The 20511-nt window shown below is 32.9% G+C and overlaps 1 protein-coding gene across 2 annotated transcripts in view; it reads left to right on the top strand.

Moving 5' to 3' along the window:
- The first annotated feature begins 3294 nt into the window (after positions 1 to 3294).
- Positions 3295 to 20511, top strand: part of LOC129907415 (guanine nucleotide-binding protein G(s) subunit alpha) — a 298316-nt gene continuing 281099 nt past the window's right edge. Inside the window, exon 1 of one of the 2 annotated variants that reach the window (XM_055983618.1) lies at positions 3295 to 3970. The gene's annotated coding sequence lies outside the window, so the exon portion shown is untranslated. Of the gene's footprint in view, positions 3971 to 4009; positions 4030 to 20511 lie in introns of those variants that run through there. The other variant, XM_055983627.1, reaches the window with a different exon arrangement.

The following is a 20511-nucleotide window of genomic DNA, read 5'->3' on the forward strand; positions in this document are numbered from 1 at the left end:
GCAAGTTGCATGTGGCAAGTTTCATGTAGCAAGTTGCATGTGGCAAGTTGCATGTGGCAAGTTGCATGTGGCAAGTGGCATGTAGCAAGTTGCAAAGCCATTGTTCCTAGAGTACAACGCAATACTTCAATCGTCGCTTAAATTGAAAGGCTTTTTTCATTTGCGGGCATAATTAATGCGCCGCGGTGAAATAAATTATCGGACACAAACTTTGAAAAGTTTGTTTTGCTTAAAGCAATAATAAATTACCAGTAATTTTATTGTAACTTTTCGTGTAATATGATTATAGCTGTGTTTAATTATTCTCGTGATCCAGATCAAATCATATTGTTTTCATTTCCCTTACAAAAAAAAACAGGATCTTGCTTTGTTATTGTAAAGCAAACAAATAAAATGATCTGATCTGGATCACGGGAATAATAAAACACAGCTAATATTAATTAATTTATAGAATGATTTTGTTTCGTTTGAATAACATAAAATGTTTAATTTAATTTATAAATTAATTTCAGAGTTTCAATTACAATATAATTACTTTCAAATTCCAAAATATTTAATTACACTGCAATTACTTTTGTAATTTCATAATGTAATTACAATAAAATTACACGGTAATTTAATTGTAATTGCATTTCGAATTAAATTTCCATTGTAATGGGAAAGTAATTCGATTACAATGCAATTACCCTGTAATTACATGTAATGTAATTAACGATTCGATTACCCAACTCTGTTTGTGAAACACAAAAATGAATTCACTTAACTTTCATTAAAAGTTTTTTCTTTTTTGAGAAATGTAAAATTGAGAAAGGAATGTGAGTTTACGTCCGAAAACAAAACTGAACGGAACCGAGTAATCCGCTATTATGGCTGTGAAATCTGATTGTCATGGTATTTGGAAATTTTCGTACGTCAACGTACGCACTCCTCCGACTATTATAGTTGGGCCTTCATGGCATGTTGACATAAGCCCATGCGCGCATATGCCTATTATAGTTGGGCCTTTAGCCTCGAGAAGGGCACAGAACAGGGCCTGAGCGAATAGGGCTGGCTCTGAACTGAGATCTACCCTAGCGCCCTGAAAAGTTTATGGAATTCAATCCCTCCAAGCAAACAAGTCCGACCTCGGTCCTAATCGACTGCGAAATGAGTCCGAGCTCGACAACGAAACGGGCTCCACGGCGGCTTAAATAAATACGGAAATTATAATCACCGTGGAGCCGATTGCATATGTATTGGTGTGGTGAAAATCTCCACTTCGAGAAAACGGAGTCGAAGTCGTACCTGAGTCAGAGCAGCGAAAACCTACCAGAAAAAGGAACAAAAAAGGAATAACGTTTCGCATGTGCGACCAAAAAAAGAACTACCCTTCCAGCAAACGTGTCCAACCTCGGCTCAGAAACGGGTCCAAATGCGGCTCCAATTAGAATGGAAATTATAATCACCGCCGAGCCGATTTTATATGTATTGTTTTTTTCACCACGATTTCTCCTTCGAATTTGTGTTCATACACAGAAAGTTTCTGAACTCCGTTTTCTTGCTTGAAGGGTAATAAATAACAAAATGGCACTTGCCTCTGTCTTTCTTTCGTCAGTTCTACTTTTCGCACTTTTGTCCTTCGACTTTATGTTCATACACAAAAAGTTGTTAGTGTGTGAGTGTAAACTCGTTTAATCTCAGAATTGGCGTTTCCAAATGGAGCAATTTTTCTGAATTGTTTGCTTGAAAGGATCCCTTCCTTTCAAGCAAACAAGTCCGACCTCGGTCCGAATCCGCTCCGCCTCGGGCGGAGCTGAGTCCGATTTCGGCTCAGAAACGGGTCCAAAGGCGGCTTAAATTAGTATAGAAATTATAATCACCGCGGAGCCGATTTTATATGTATTGGTTTTTTCACCACGATTTCTCCTTCGACTTTGTGTTCATACACAAAAAGTTGCAAGTGTGTGAGTGCAACCTCGCTTTTCTCGGTCGGAGTGTCTTTTCTGAACTCCGTTTTATTGCTTGAAGGGATCCCTTCAAGCAAACGAGTCCGACCTCGGTCCGAATCCGCTCCGCCTAAGGCGGAGCTGAGTCCAACTTCGGCTCAGAAACGGGTCCGAGGGCGGCTCAAATTAGAATGGAAATTATAATCACCGCGGAGCCGATTTTATATGTATTGGTTTTTTCACCACGATTTCTCCTTCGACTTTGTGTTCATACACAAAAAGTTGCAAGTGTGTGAGTGCAACCCCGTTTTTCTCGGTCGGAGTGTCTTTTCTGAACTCCGTTTTTTTGCTCGAAGGGATCAAGCAAACAGGTCCGACCTCGGTCCGAATCCGCTCCGCCTCAGGTGGAGCTGAGTCCGACTTCGAGGCAGAAACTGGTCCGAAGGCGGCTCAAATTAGTATGGAAATTAGAATCACCACGGAGCCGATTTTATATGTATTGGTTTTTTCACCACGATTTATCTTCGACTTTGTGTTCATATACAAAAAGTTGCAAGTGTGTGAGTGCAACCCCGTCTTTCGCGGTCGGAGTGTCTTTTCTGAACTCCGTTTTCTTGCTTGAAGGGATGGACCACTGAACTGTCATTATATCATTTTTTTATAAATTGTCAAAAATTCCAGCTTTGTTTATAAAATTGTTTTTTTTTTTTTTCAAGAAGTTTTCCATCGCGCTCGCTCGATCTGCTCGGCTAATTTTTACGTTCAGGGCCCCTCTTTTGTAACTTTATCACTGGCGATAAATACTTCAACGTCTTCAAAATCAATTTTCTTCCATAAATAAAGCAAAATGTCTTTCAAATTCAGATATTAGCCGTTTTTTATTATCACTTGATCCATATAGATCATTAATTAAAATGTATTACAACAACTACATGAGATCTTGCTTTTCATCAGGATCACGAATCGTGATCTTGCTTTTCATCAGGATCATGAATCGTGATCTTGCAAGATCTCATGTAGTGGTTGTAATACATTTTGATTAATGATCTAAATGGATCAAGTGATAATGAAAAACGGCTATTATGAATTAATAAATTATGATCTGGAACAAAATTTCTTTTATTTTGATGAGATTTAATGGATTTTAAAGTCATTCAAATATTTTATCGCCAGTGATAAAAGTTACAGAACATGGGCACAGGGCTCTCTGAGCTAAAAAAGTAATACAGTTCTTTTTTTGACAGCTCAGTTCCCCGCTCGGGGATAAAAAAAACGCTTATTGGGTGAAATAAAAAACTATTTTTACAAACTTGGTGAAATGACAGCTGCGCGAATTCACTTATTAAAATGTATCTATACTAGAGAATTTTTACCTGAACGCGTCGTTCATCAGCTTTACAAGTGCGGATTAAACATTAAAGTAACTAAATACTAAAATCAGTATAAAAATAATCAGCCATTATTCGTCTTAAATTTTAACTACCTGAAAATTGTTTTTAGAATTGTAGTACAGCGGAAAATTGCAATACTAAATGTACCGAGTTATTAAATAATGAAATGAATTCGACGGGCCCCTAAAAAAAGTGTTACTTATGTACTTCATAGTATTTTCATCCCAATATCTCAAATGAGTTTTATCAAAAATTGTTCAGTAGTTCGTTATTTAAGTGTGTGTATGTGGCTTTTCAGTTCTTCGGGTAATTTAATATAGTTGATATTTGACAAAAAGGAAGTAACAGAGTAAACATATCCATGAAGTGAGAATCCAAAGAATAGACCGATTGAGTGGTTGAACATTATTTCTGGTTCAGTTCTAGACAAATTATTAAATTTCCCAATGAACATATGTGCACTTGTAAAGTTTTAAATATTTTATCGAAGGAATACACATTTTTTAATCAGCTGCTGTCTTAATAGCTTTGATTTGAATAAGATATCAACAGATATGTATTAACATTTGATCAAACAAATATTTCGAAAAGATTTGGTAGAATCATACATACACTATAAAAGTGATAGCTTCAATCTATTTAGGCAAAACAAAAGTAAGTATCTATATATATGTAAACATTCTGTGCCAGACCTTTATTTAGATAAGAACTTGGTAAAAACTAATTTGTTTGCTTTTGTTTATACACTTGTCTTAAGAAATGCCGGTTCAAAATTATTATATTTGACGTGATTAAAGAATTTAAATGGACATTATTTATGTCTATTCTCTGGTTTAGTGTTTTTTTTTTACAATTTTGACCATAAATGTTAACAAGATGTATTACCCGATCTAATTTAAAATTGGATCCCAAATTTATATACATACCTATTTCCCTATTTTTTTTTCTTTTCTAAAATCATGTGGTGTATTGGTTCTATTCGTATTCTTTAAATTTACAAATAATCTGTGTATAACATTAATATTTCTATTAAAGTTCTTCGAACCATTTATGAGAATTATTTTTAAGTTTTGTATTCTGTTGCGCATTGTACAAACAAGCGATTGATTTTACCTTAGACTCCTTGCCTACGCCTACCAATATTTATTATGAACTCATCTATTTTGTCTTCATGTCAAATAATTAATTTTTTTTGCGTTTAATGTTTGATTTTAATATTGAAAATCTTTTAAATTTTGACTGAAAAATTTTGAAGAATAAATTTTAATACGTTCTAATGATTAAGTTGCATAATTCAGCAACAGCAAAGAGAAGTTGTTTTCATCTGCCATTGACTGCTGTGGGTCTTATAATCCTACAACATGCTACTTTATATATATGTATATTTTTTTTGATAACACTTGCATGACATTGGACACAAAGATGTATAGATACAAAAATAATTGTGATGTAAAGGAAAGAAAGAAATTCCAGTTGGGCACTATTAAAAAAAATACTCTTCAATTTTGTAGATAATTATGAAATCATATTCAAATCATTACAAAATATTAAAAGTTATGTTTTGTTTTTATTTTTTTTTAATGATTGTTTTTAATATAAAACTAATTTATTGGTGTAGTTTTGTGGAGAAAAGTAAAAGTTTATACAATCCATTTTTTTTTTATTATGTTGGTATAGATAGGTAGTATGTATATGTATATAGGCCAGTCATTATGTCGGAAGAAACGGCTTAGAAATGCAAAATGACCGAGAAAGCTAAATTTTGGATATGTTGTAGAGGATGCTTAAAAAAGCTTAACTTGAAGTTTTCGACCAAGATTTCCTATGAGCTTTTTCCGCCATTTTGAAAAAAAGGATCAAATTGGTTTTTTGACAATAACTCGGCTATCTGACGAGACGCGAAAATTTTAGAACAAGCTTTTTTGTAGCTTTTAACGAGTTCTACAATTCATGCATACACATTTTCTGTGTATCATGAACCGTTTTCGAGATATCGATTAAAAAAGTCAAAAATTTAGGACATGCCATTTGTTTTTTGACAAAATCTATTTTTGGGTGATGAATATCGAAAAAATTATTAAAATAAAATTTGTAGACCACATTCAGACCTACAATGTCGTATTTTTATATTTTTTTTTTGACAAAAATTATGACTTCCAGCCGGCCGCAAAGTCGATTAGGCCGCGCCCACCGCCAAGCAAGCCGCCCCACAGTGTGTCGTCCCCTTATGATAAATCACTTTTTTTTTTGTTAAAAATTAATATTTTTGCTATTAAAATATAATTTAGAAGTGTCAATTCATATGAAAACATATTTATCTTAGAAAATAACCCAAGTTATGTATTAAAAATAAGCTCCGAAACATGAGTACCTCGGAAATTGAAAATATTTTGAGGTATTTATGGGAATCTTTGAGAGTGTATATTTCACGTTTGGTAATTGTTTGAAAAATGTTGTTAATGTTATTTTGTTTATTTGAGTGTTATTGTAAAACGTATAACAAAAAAAAAATAAATTTATAAAATTATATATGAGTTATTAAAATTTCTTTGATAAATGGCCAAAAAAAAAAAATTTTAATTTTTAAACTTAATTTTAAAATAAACATATAAAATCATATCGATAATTTTTTTATATTATTTTGCCTTAGGCCTATACTTAATATTGGAAAAGTTTGGTCTGCTTCTGTTTGCGATTACCAGAGATATTCACATTTATGTGCTACGAGTCAAGTACTCAAAATAATTCATTTTTTGAGAAACATCTTCAAGGGGATCACAAAAATGAAAAAAATCGATGTTTTTAATAATTTTTAGCAATACGCAAGTAACAAAAAGCTGTTTATGTAATTAAAAATATTTTAAATATTGTTTTCAACAAGAAAAAAATTATATTTTTCTGCATACTAAATTTTTAATATAATTACTTGACCCGGCCACGCTCTACTGTGTATTATAGCGTATTTACCAACCTCGCCGATATAAGAATAAACAAAACAAGTTGACTTCAACTTAAGATTTCTCAAAGTAGAAAAAAGATATTGAAAACATGAAACTGTAAGAAACTGTTAAAAAACGACATTTCAGATTTTCTAACGGGAATATTTCAAAAACGTGATATGATAGAATTTTTCTGACTTCGGATTTGAGTTCAGCACACAAAAACCTTACGAAAAGTATATTTTTGTTTATAATTTTTTTTTCATAAATTATACTAAAAAAAAAAGTAATAGGTTGTTTAATTTGTTAATTTGTAATTTTTTTTTCTATTCCTGCCATAAAAACACAAAAAAAGATATTAAAACTCCAAAAACTTAGCTGCAAGTATTTATGATAAATTTTTGTATGGGCTCGACACACTGTGCGCCCGTTCGGTTGTAAAAAAGCAATCATTCATGTTTTTTTTTAATGTTTATATTATTATATCAGTAACACATACATACAAATGTATGTTTTTATTTAATAAATAATGAGAAGAAGATGGTAATGGTTTTTTTGTAACCGCAATTTTATCAACCAAAATTTTGTAAATACAGTATACCGGCTTTTTGTGTTGATTGTGCATTTTGTAATTTGCTTCAATCTCTTTATTATTTAGTTCATTAAAATTGCAATTAGATCAGGGCCAATAATTTTTGAAAATAAAAAAATTATTAGCAGCATATGGGTGGTTGGAAAATTTAGGATAAATGGTATATGAAAGCGCAAAAATAAATTGCCCACAAACTAATTGGTGGAAAGGGTTGGGTGGGCGAAAAAGTGGGGTTGATGTCAAAAATCTTGGTTTTTTACGATTTGTATAAAAAGTAGACCTCCTATCGAAAAAAGTTAAATGCAAAAGTTGTGGATAATAAAAGTATAATAACTTTTACTCAAACCATTTTTTTTATATAATCTCAAAAATATTGAAAAAATGCAAAAAAATACGATTTTTTTATTTTTTATTTTTATCTTTTACCAAAATGGTTTGATTTTAACAAATCTTGGTTAAAAATTACTTTGTTATGTTTTCTATCTTTTTAAAATGTTTTGAGCAAAAGTTAATGTTTGGATTTTTGACGAATTTAATTTGAAAAAATAGCCTATTTTTCAATCCAAAAAGTTTTTGATTTTTGAAAAGCTTGGAATGCAGTTACTTAGATTAAAATCTTTTATTTAAGATTGATATTGAGAAAAATTGAAAAAAAAAAAACAAAAAAAAACGATTTTTAAGATCGATTTTTCCGTAAATAACAGTAATATTGGCGAGAAATAATTTTCCATAGAAACCAAATCATACTTTTCTAATGGCCTTTGACCTTCTTAATTTCAATCTAGCATTAGAATAGCTCTAACGTGCAAAGTTTATGAGATATTGAATTTTGAACGTTCAAAACACTATTTTTGTGATGTATTGGCATGGTAATATCTCAACGTGATGTGATAGAATTTTTCTGACTAAAGATTCAAGCTCAGCATACAAAAAATCATTAAAAAAATATACTTTGATTTCTATAAAAAAAAAACTTTTTGACTAGTGAAATCGAACAAGGCATTCACCCACTCCCTTTAGCCCAATTAGTTTGTGGGCAATTTATTTTTCCGCTTTCATATACCATTTATCCTAAATTTTCCAACCACCCATATGCTGCTAATAATTTTTGTATTTTCAAAAATTATTGGCACTGCTCTAATTGCAATTTTGATGAACTAAATAATATAGAGATTGAAGCAAATTACAAAATGCACAATCAACACAAAAAGCCGGTATACTGTATTTACAAAATTTTGGTTAATAAAATTGCGGTTACAAAAAAACCATTACCATCTTCTTCTCATTATTTATTAAATAAATACATACATTTGTATGTATGTGTTACTGATATAATAATATAAACATTAAAAAAAAACATGAATGATTGTTTTTTTACAACCGAACGGGCGGCTTGCTTGGCGGTGGGCGCGGCCTAAACGACTTTGCGGCCGGCTGGAAGTCGTAATTTTTGTCCAAAAAAAATATAAAAATACGACATTGTAGGTCTGAATGTGGTCTACAAATTTTATTTTGATAATTTTTTCGATATTCATCACCCAAAAATAGATTTTGTCAAAAAACAAATGGCATGTCCTAAATTTTTGACTTTTTTAATCGATATCTCGAAAACGGTTCATGATACACAGAAAATGTGTATGCATGAATTGTAGAACTCGTTAAAAGCTACAATAAAGCTTGTTCTAAAATTTTCGCGTCTCGTCAGATAGCCGAGTTATTGTCAAAAAACCAATTTGATCCTTTTTTTCAAAATGGCGGAAAAAGCTCATAGGGAATCTTGGTCGAAAACTTCAAGTTAAGCTTTTTTAAGCATCCTCTACAACATATCCAAAATTTAGCTTTCTCGGTCATTTTGCATTTCCAAATGTATATAATGACTGGCCTAATAAGAAAGAATGGAAGTGGGTATGAGATTGAATTTTAAATTACCTCTATTTGAGCTTAGTTTTCTATTACACCTGTGACAACAACATAAAACAAAAAAAAAAAAAATTGATCGAGACAGTTTATTAAACAAAAATAAATAAAATTATTTCTTGTGTGAACATATCATGCCCTAAGCGAAGCAATAAATTTGCGTGAGTAGACGCGGTTGTCGTAAGTGCAAAAAAAACTAAATTTATATAAGAACCAAGGAGTAAAAACATTTTGTGTAAGTAAAGTAGGTAGGTACCTACATTGCCAAGTAGATTTCTTTAAGGTACGGAATAAATAAAAAATCATTTAGTAAATGATAATTTCTCGCCAAATAATTATAATTTTCGTACTACAGCCTAACATTAAAAAAAAAAAAAAAAACGGGGGATGAAATTCATGGAATGTAGGTAGTGTAGGTAGTGAATATGAAAGCTTATCCCACAAAATCTTCATTACTAATGCTTTGACATGTATTTATACCTACGACTGTTAACACGAAAAAGTTAAGTATTTTTGGAGCGCTGATAGTGTAGAACTGCTATTTGTTACTAATTAAAAATTACAAGTTTTATAATGAACACTTAATCAAGGGCTACGGTATTGTCCAGCCAAGTTCTACAAAATCTTCATTACTAATGCTTTGACATGTATTTATACCTACGACTGTTAACACGAAAAAGTTAAGTATTTTTGGAGTGCTGATAGTGTAGAACTGCTATTTGTTACTAATTAAAAATTACAAGTTTTATAATGAACACTTAATCAAGGGCTACGGTATTGTCCAGCCAAGTTCTCTAGTAACTTTGGCACCACTCTCTTATTTACAAGAAACAACTCATGCCCTTTTCTACTCCCCCCCCCCCAACTTCTATATAAAAGGAACCAGAAATTTCAAACTCGTGACATTTGTTGAGCTAGTCTAAAGCAATAACTTAAGAAATTTCAGTTAAATAGCATGAGCAGTTCAAATAACACAAAAGCCGTAACTGACTTACAAAATTATTTTGTTTGTATTTTGTTTGTAGTTTTTTGGAATATATTTCCGTAATTTCTCAAATCTTCATATGAAAAGTAAAAACACCGTTATATTGAAATTACAAGTTTTAATTCAACAACGTCTTTATTCAAAATAAACACTTTTATTTTTTTAAATTTATTTTAAAAAATTGTTGTGAATTGAGCTTTATTGAATGCATTTCGCCTAGTCTACTAGCAACATCAGCAACATGACTAAGGGGGAAGCTGCTACAAAAATTAAATTGCATAATCGTATATATGAATGTCAAAAATAAATAAATAAAAACAATACATTTACATAATTTTTAACAAAAAAGCTTTTAAGAAAGAGAAATTATGAAAAAGCTAATAAAAAAGAAGAAAGAAATCATTTTACAATAACAATAACATTACAAAGTAAACAAATAAGTCTCTATATTCCCAAATGTAATGTAATACTTTATTTGGCTCTGATTATGCCATTTCATTTACATAATTAAACATTGTTAACATATTAATAATAAATACATTTCAAGATTACAATAACACATTAATTAATACACAATACAGTTTAAAATAATTAATTGATAAAATAATTTTATATAACACACTCTCGAATATAGGATAATATAAGTCTTTTGAATTCGTTTATGTTGATGGAGGTTTTTATTTCATTCGGTAGGGCATTGAATGCTTGGTAACCATTATAGAACATGGATCGTTGTGCTCTTGATGTTCTCATTCGCTGAATCATCAGGTCTTCGTTACTTCGCAGATTATAAACAGGATTTGCGTTCATTGACGCTTGGCTTGTCAGATACTCTGGACACTAGACTGTTTAAAAAAATATACTATATTTTTGTAATATGTCTCAAAAAAGCAGATTGCAAATATTACAGAATAAAGCAATGCGTATCTTGTTAAGGCGCGATCACTATGCTAACATAAGATCAATGTATGAAACATTAAACTGGCTCAATATAAACCAACGGTTATACATGCTCACAATGACATTCATTTTTAAAATAAAAAACAATATGTGTCCAGTAGACTGATCAAAAAAAAATTTTTTTTTTTGTTCAAAGCATTGTTGAAAATATTGTTGGAAATGACGAAAAAAAAATACTGTAAAAGTTTCAGCCCTTAATGTTAACATCTATCTTGATATAAAACGGTATAATTTAACAAGTTTTTTTTTGGCAAAAGAAGACTCCGTGTCGTGTGATATCATTTTTCAACTACATGAGGACCCCACCAAAACCTTTAAAATTGTCAAATAGCTATTGCTTCGGAAATCAGAAATTTAAGACAGTTACGTAGTCAGCATAAGGCCCTGACCCATTTTTGCTGAAAATCTGTTGAAATTTTTGAAGAAATTGTTAGCGCAGTAAAAAAACACAAGTCTAAAAGCGATGAGCTTTCCATTAAGCTGAAATACGACATAATTTTAAAATTATTTCTTCACAGATTGATAGATCCTATCTCGAGGTATTGTTAAAAGTGGTTAAAAGTGGTTAAAAGTGGTAAAAATTAATTCTAGTACACTCAATATATTGAAACAAAAGCCTTTTTCCAAAACGAGCAGAATTGGTCAAGTCCAAATACCAATGTGATACTCTCCATTTTTGGACAATGAAGCATATAAATATATAAAAATAATAAAATAAAAACGATTTAATTTATGTGAAGAACACTAAGTTTTAAACAACTTTTTCAAAAAAGGCAAAACATTTGACCACTTTTGCTCGTCACTGTAGGTCATCTGTGCTAAGCCCTATTTTCTTTTTATGAGAGCCCAGTAGGTTATGTCCGGTTAAAATACCTATAAGGGATCTTAAGGAAGGTTTACTGAGTAGTAAGATCTTATTATATTTTTTCTCGTCGTAATTCGGCCAAAGTTTCCTGGTGTGACCGCAGGTGTCTAGGAGGTTCCATCTTTCATTGGTTTTTCGAAAAATATGTTTGACGATATTTCGTTTCATTTCACATTGTGAGATTCTGATGTTATGGTCTATGAGAGAAGGATCAAGTACTGAGCCTTCCCTTGCAAGCTCGTCTGCTTTTTTGTTGCCGAACACATAACTGTGGCCGGGAACCCAGCAGAGTCTTACATTATGCTGCACACCAAGAACCCTAAGCTCTTCGCGACAGCAAGAAACAAGCTTTGACTTGATTAAGGTGGCAGAAATAACTTTTATTGCCGCTTGGCTATCAATGAAAAAGGTGATGTCAGCAGGTGATATCGCCATCATGGATATTTGTTTAGCAGCATTTTTCACTGCCAGTATCTCGGCTTGGAAGACACTGCTGTAATCGGGGAGTCTGAAAGAACTGGCAAGGTTGAAGTTTTCTGAGTAGAAACCTGCACCAACCCCAGTGTTCATTTTCGAGCCATCAGTGAAGATGGCGATAGTCGACTCATTTGAGAAAGAAACACTGTTTTCCCAATCTTGTCTGTTGGGGAAACTGACATTAAAAGACTTGTTGATGTCTAAGTAAGGGGTCATGTAGTCTGTACTTACGTTGTTGTCAACGTAGTTAGAAAGGATCGTGGTATGACCGCTTTGACTAGTACTCCAAATATTGCTGCTAGTTCTTGTACAAATAGATCTAAGGGAGTGAAATTAACGATTGGCTCCAAACCTGCGGTTGGACTGGACCTCATCACCCCCGTAGTGCTAATGCATGCTGTTCTTTGTACTTTGGTTAGGGTCTTCAAGTTCGTGGATTTCTCCAGAGCTTGCCACCAGACTAAGCTGCTATATGTCAGAATGGGTCTGACAATGGCGGTATTCATCCACAGGATTATTTTAGGATTTGGTCCCCAGTTTCTGCCAAGAATTCTATTACATGAGTAAAGTGCAAACGTGGCTTTCTTATATCTTTCTTGAATGTTTGGACCCCAGTTAAGTTTCTTATCCAAGATCACTCCAAGATATTTCGCTTTATCCGAAATCTTAAGTGGGGTGCCATCAATTTTTGGCACTACAAAAGGAGGAATTTTCCTTCTGTTTGTGAAAAGTACCAGTTCTGTTTTAAGGGGGTTTACTTTAAGACCGCATTTCCTAGTCCAGTTACTGACCTTGGATAATGCGTTTTCTAATTGTTCGCTTACAGTGGTAAGGTATTTACATGTCACTAGAAGAGCTAGATCGTCTGCGTAGGCTATAACCTTGACACCGCTGTTATTCAGTTTGATGAGAATCTCATTCATCACCAAGATCCAAAGAAGAGGTGATAGAATACCACCTTGTGGGGTTCCTCTAGATGCGTACATTTTTATATGTGACCCACCTAATTCACCCACCTAATTCACTATTGATTTTCCTGTTTTTCAACATGCACACGATCCATTTGTACAGTGAGTGCTTTTTCAATTGCACTATTATGAACATTATTGAATGCTCCTTCTATGTCTAGAAATGCTGCGAGGGTATATTCTTTAACCACAAGTGACTTTTCTATTGTTCTGACCGCACAGTGTCAAGCTGTCTCTACACTTCTACCTTTTGTGTATGCATGCTGAAAGGGTGATATAGCCTCCGGTCTTAAGTAACTGCGGATATGTATATCGATTAACCTTTCAAGTGTTTTGAGTGTAAAAGAAGTTAGACTGATAGGTCTGAAATCTTTGGGTTCTGTGTAACTGGATTTACCAGCTTTTGGTATAAAGACAACTTTGACTTCACGCCATGTTTTAGGGACATATCCCAAATGAAGGCTATTTTGGAATATTGTGATCAGGTATGGAATAATGAATTCACTACTCTTTTGCAGCATTAAGGGGAAGACGCCGTCTAGGCCCGGAGATTTATAAAGAGAGAAGGAGTTGATGGCCCAGATCAACTTTTCTTTCGTAATAATTTCTCTAGGAATTTCAGAAAATGAGTGCAAAGACTTTGTAGAATCATTTTCCAATTCAGAGTTACAACCTGGGAAGTGAGCTTGCACCAGGAGTTTTAAGCTGTCTTGACAAGATTCTGTCCATTAATTATCAGGCCCTTTTAGGGAGCCTATAGGAGTAATCGTTTTGGAGAGGATTTTCCTTAGTCTTGCCGAATGATTTGTACATTCGATAGTATTGCAAAAGCTTCTCCAAGAACATCGTTTGGCTCGTTGAGTTTCTGACTTAAATTTTCTTTGACTGGTTTTATAGGATTCCCAGTCACTTTCGGCTCTAGTGCGTTTAGTACGATTGAAAAGTTTTCTAGTTTCTTTTCTTATGTTACTGAGCTCAACAGTCCACCAGGGTGGTTTGTTGTTTTTCTTCCAGTGCATCGCGTAGAATTCCTGTGAATTCCTCTGTCAATTTGTCTAGGCCATTTGGGTCTAGATTATTATCAGTCCTCAGTTGACTATTCTTAACTATTTCCCTATTGAATACATGCCAATCGGTACGCCTATTATTCCTAAAGGGCTTATTGTGCGCAACGGAAGAGTTTCTAAATCTCCTTAGAGGTGTATACAATGATGTATTTATTTCCGGAGTTATTCCTGAGGCTTTTAAAAAATCAGTAATATTTCCGATTTTCAAAAAAGGGGGATAGTATGGACCCAGCAAATTACCGTAATATCGCCTTTCTCAACTCTTCTCTGAAAATATTCATGGAGATTCTGAGACGCCGTCTCATGAGGTGGATTGAGACTACTAATCTGCTTAGTGAACCTCAAATCGGTAGATCATATTTTCACCAAATATAGCGGATACATACCTACGTAGGCGGAAGAAACTATATGTCTTAAATATGTATATATATATGTATACTAATGTAAATTTATGTTTACACCATCAGAAAGAAGAGATTTTAACGAACAAATTACAAACCGATTTTTTGAAAAAAACTGATATTTTGACACGTGAATTTTCATATAAATTTTGAGGTTATGTGAAAAAATTTTCAATGCATATGTTGTTGATCTTTTTATTACCTACAACTTTGCCATACAACTTTTTTCCATAGAACTTGTAGCTTTGCCGGAAATCGAGATATACAATTTTTTACCATTAAAAACTCAACCCACCCACTTCCCGAACTCGGCTCGCCCGTAATTTATTTTTCTTTAATTTTTATCATATTCACCTCCTTTTCCAATGGTTTTCATCCTACTATGATTTTTTCTTACTTTTTAATGTTTTTGAAGGCTTCAGCACTGGTCTAATAATCTTGGTCAGGCGAATTATTTTAGCGACCATCTCACTGCAAAGAATATTAAAATGATCTTTCGAGCAAGAGGAGAACTGTTGCCACTAAATTTTATTCCACACCGAAACGATCTACTGCTTCTTTGCTCTATGTGTAACACCCGCGAAAGAGAAAATGTTGTTCACTTCTTTTGGTGGAAATTTGGCGGCAGATATGGCAGAAAAACTATCTTAACGAAGCAGAAGTAATGGAAATATTAAATGGAGAAGACTGGCAGAAGTTAATTAAATTTGTAAAATATGCTTTAAACTACAGAAAAAAAATAATAAGAGTTTAAACAAAATGTAAAACTCAATTAACTTAAAATTATTCAATGTTTATTATTAAAATTCTAAGCTATCTTCTGGCTGATGGCCATGCCTCAAAATTTATTTATAAAAAATGTTGTACATCTATGTTTAAGCATTTTGAGATAAATAAATATTCTATTCTATTCTATATTCTATTCTCAAGCAATTTTTTGCAAAACAAGTTAATACACAATAGGGTGGGTCAAAAAAATAGAAATTCTTTTTTTTGATTTGGTACTCCAAATAATCGATTGCTAGACGACTCTAGAATATACACACCAAATATGAGCTCTTTATATTAATGCGAAGGTTTACGTTTTACAAAAAAGTCCTCGGCATCAAATTGATTGCTTTAACCGTTTAGAAGATATTCGTATCCCAATCGCAATGCATACGGGCATTGAATAATTACAAATAGAAGTGGACACCCAGGGAAACTTCCGCTGTAAAGTAATTGTCGCTTGTATCGTGCATTGAATTAAAAAAGCAAATCCAACAATCCAAAAGCAAAGCCAACAATCCAAAAGCAAATCCAGCAACCCAAAATCAAATCCTAAACAGCTTATACATATAGATAAAAGTTTTCCTATTTCAAAAAGTGGAGATAGCCTAGAGGATAAGGTGAATGTGTGTTAAGTTTACCTGCCTAGGTTCGAATCTGACGGGAAATTGAGATTGTTTTTTTTTTCTGGTTTACATTACTAGAATAAAAATTAATTAAATTTCTCAAAAAAAATCTCCACAAAAACAAAAAAAAAACAATTTCAAATTTTACCGGTATTCGAACCTAGGCCAGTAGGAGCAAAAGGCATCGTCCTTGTTCTCTAGACTAATATGACTTTTCAAAATACGAAAACTTATATCAATATAAGCTCTTTGAAATGTATAATAATAAATTATTAATTTTTTTATGAAGGTTTAAAAAATTATTAGTTAAGACTCAACTCGATAATACAAAATAGTTGAGGCGCAAACATGTAGTTCATCTATCTTCCGGTACTCTTATAGTTGCAGAGTAATCTGCGGTGTCACTTCTATTTGTAATTATTCAATGATACGGGTCATATGAAAACTATTGAAATCAGTGGGTATTGGTTTGGATACCAATATCTTTAAACGGTTAAAGCAATCAATTTGATTCCAAGGAATTTTTTGTAAAACGTTTAAGCCCCTACAAGAATACGTCTTGCTAAATTGAAAATAATGAATTTTCAGTGAACTGGAAAATTTTTTAAAATATAAAATGTTTTTATAATTTTTTTTTAACTTTGACCTCGAATATCTTTAGAATGGTTAGTTTAATGAAAAAAGTTATCAAGACCTTTTTTGTGGAGCAATCAGTTTCCAACAAGAATATGTCTTGCGCGTTTGATTATTATAATTTTTCAATCTGTTACAAAATTAAGAAAAAAAAAACGAATTTTAAAAGATTTTCTCGATTTTTGGACCTCAAATATCTATTTAACGGTTAGATAAACGAAAAAAGTGTATAAGACCTTTTTTGTAGACCTTTTTTGTTGTTCAATTTCCTATAAGAATATAAAAAGAAATTTGCAAAAAATTTTTGAAATGTCAAACTAAAGTCAAAATAGTAAAAAAAATAATGAAATAATAAAAAGAACGTAACCCAAAAAATGTGGCAACCCCATCCAAATGAAAACAACACTGACTAAAATCTTCTTTGAACAAAACAGTATAACTTTTCATGCACTAGAAAGCTTAGCAATACACCATATTTTAGAAAATACTCTCTTCTATCTAAAAAAAATGTCGGGTGCCACCTCGCAAATGCAGACAAGTACTTGGCAACTCTACTCAAATGCTAAAAGACGCAAAAATCACTTGTTTTTTAGCCAAAGTGTATAATATTTGATAGAGTTAAAGGCTATATTATACATAAGCTAAACATGATATATTTTATAGCCTTTAACTCTATCAAATATTATACACTTTGGCCAAAAAACAAGTGATTTTTTCGATTTTTTAGCATTTGAATAGGGTTGCCGAGTACTTGTCTGCATTTGCGGGGTGGCACCCGACATTTTTTAGAAAGAAGAGAATCTAAGCTAAACATGATGTATTTAATAGCTGTTAAAGTGTTTAATTATAAGAATGCGTGAAACGACCGACTTCATTGGATGTTTTTCAACCAATAAGGTTCTTTTTACGACGTTATATTGAAACAACCGTTTTCTTTAAGTGATATAATCCGACTCACTTCAGTTCCATAGACCAACCTGGAACTTCTTTAAGAACTTCCAAAATGCATTACTCAGCTTTGACCTACTGAGTTGCATTCTGGAAGTTGGCTTGACCCATTGAGCGTTGCGTCACATTAAGTGTGACATACAACTGCCATTCTGCATAATTGGTATGCAGTAGGTACAGTGGGTTATGTGGTAAGGTAATGTGGGCATAACATAACTCCTCTCTTAGGAAGCTCGAGCCAGGTTTTAGGAACTGGAGTGTTTTTCTTTATTTAGTTCTTACAGCTTAATTCTAACAACAATTAATTTATGTTGGTTTACTTTTTTTTATTTATTTAAAAAAGGTTAAATAAAATCTTTTTTTTTTAACAATACTTATGTTGTATCTTTTTTTTATCTTTTAATTTCAATCTAATTTATTATTTTGAATACAACTAACATGTTTGTATTTCTCTTTCTGTAAATTTCTTTTTTTTTTATTTAATTAATTAGTTAATATTTTGAATAAGTAGGTACTATGTACATTTAATACTTGCTCGGTCAGTTTGTTTAAGTTTGGTGTTGTTTAACGGCTTGCTGCGGAGTCGATGATTGTCGTTTCCATGTACTGAATTATTAGCCTTGACTTCAGTCTGCTTCAACTCGGGAGAACCAATTGTCATTTTTAGAAGGGGTTTCATGTAGCTTTTCCTTCTTTCTTGTAATTTGTATAATTCTGTGATAATTGTAATAAAAAAGTTATTATTTTTCAGTAGTAAGGTAGAGTTATACCATATCTCTGTAAACTGTGCAATATAGATTTAAGAAAAGAAAATATGTTACAATTTCAGCTACAATAAAAAATACAAATACAAATTTAAAAAAAAAAAAAAAATTGCCATTTCTATATCTCATCTCGCACAAGATGCAATTGCTTAAGCTTCTAAAACATTTTTATTAGAAGAGGTTTGTGTATATCTTTCAATACGTGCAGGGCTGCTGCTTGTGTAATCAATTTATATTGAAGGTTTTTTGAATGAACAACAACAACTTGTGTGTGTTACCACCAAGTTCATAGGCTGGAGTTATAGCTATTTCACGGGGACCAACCCGATCATCAGACTCCTTTCAGTGGTGCTAAGTCGCTTATGTTCAATTAATTTTGAAAATTGCCCGAGCTGGGCTTGAACTCACGACCTAGCGGTTGGGAGGCCGACGCACTACGCATCGCACCACCGCTGCCACTTGAGAATTCATAACCCCGAACAGGTTTTCCAATTATCAAGTTTACTTGAACCGACTAGCATTTTTATTAACTCAGACAAGTCTGTTATTGTTCATTCGGTTTCTTTCTCTTTTTCTCTATCTTTCTCTCTCAAGTTGTTGTTGTTCATTCAAAAAACCTTCAATATAAATTGATTACACAAGCAGCAGCCCTGCACGTATTGAAAGATATACACAAACCTCTTCTAATAATAAATTCAAATTTGACCAGTGTCAACCTCTTTCCACTCATCTCCCTCCTTGTATACGAACAACGAATTGTTGTCATACGATTGGAGTTTAAATAGAGAAAAAGAGAAAGAAACCGAATGAACAATAACAGACTTGTCTGAGTTAATAAAAATGCTAGTCGGTTCAAGTAAACTTGATAATTGGAAAACCTGTTCGGGGTTATGAATTCTCAAGTGGCAGCGGTGGTGCGATGCGTAGTGCGTCGGCCTCCCAACCGCTAGGTCGTGAGTTCAAGCCCAGCTCGGGCAATTTTCAAAATTAATTGAACATAAGCGACTTAGCACCACTGAAAGGAGTCTGATGATCGGGTTGGTCCCCGTGAAATAGCTATAACTCCAGCCTATGAACTTGGTGGTAACACACACAAGTTGTTGTTGTTCATTCAAAAAAACCTTCAATATAAATTGATTACACAAGCAGCAGCCCTGCACGTATTGAAAGATATACACAAACCTCTTCTAATAATAAATTCAAATTTGACCAGTGTCAACCTCTTTCCACTCATCTCCCTCCTTGTATACGAACAACGAATTGTTGTCATACGATTGGAGTTTAAATAGAGAAAAAGAGAAAGAAACCGAATGAACAATAACAGACTTGTCTGAGTTAATAAAAATGCTAGTCGGTTCAAGTAAACTTGATAATTGGAAAACCTGTTCGGGGTTATGAATTCTCAAGTGGCAGCGGTGGTGCGATGCGTAGTGCGTCGGCCTCCCAACCGCTAGGTCGTGAGTTCAAGCCCAGCTCGGGCAATTTTCAAAATTAATTGAACATAAGCGACTTAGCACCACTGAAAGGAGTCTGATGATCGGGTTGGTCCCCGTGAAATAGCTATAACTCCAGCCTATGAACTTGGTGGTAACACACACAAGTTGTTGTTGTTCATTCAAAAAACCTTCAATAAAACATTTTTATTTATTCTGGGTTGATATGATGTTGAAGTATAAACATCTTCGAAGGGTATTGATTTATTTGATCGAAGTTGAATGTTTCCAGAAGGTATTTAAGCAGGACCAGGATCGCCGACATCAGCACTGTTGCCTATTAGGTGACTGTTGTGCAGTACGACATGTAATCTCGACTTTGAGTTACACTGCATTTCAACTTATACGTCTGAGCTTGAAATCTAGTATGTTGATGCTTGTAACTACTTCAATTCAAGTAAAATATTCCTTCCCTACAGCTTCCTGGCATGGGTGAAACATCATTGTGGTTAAATATGGTATGTACACCCACCGAAATAATTATAAAGGCAGTCGATTTTTTTCGTTTTTAAACAATATAAAGGATATTTAATTTTTACTCCTTGCACAAATAAGATGACAAGTATATACTGGATTGTTTGCCACCCTTTATTTTTATTTAATTCGTAAAACTTAATTTTAAAAATTATTTTTTAAATTTCTGGTGCGAAATAATTATAAAGGCACAGCTGATTTTCGGATTAAAAGTGTGGTTTAGCGAGATCAAGTGTAACCAAAAGTAAGCAAAACAGTTGGAAAATGAATTTAACCCATTATGAACATTTTATAAGTATAATTTTTCGGTTATTTTTA

This window comes from Episyrphus balteatus, chromosome 1, assembly GCF_945859705.1.
Source record: "Episyrphus balteatus chromosome 1, idEpiBalt1.1, whole genome shotgun sequence".
In the NCBI taxonomy this organism is placed as follows: domain Eukaryota; kingdom Metazoa; phylum Arthropoda; class Insecta; order Diptera; family Syrphidae; genus Episyrphus; species Episyrphus balteatus.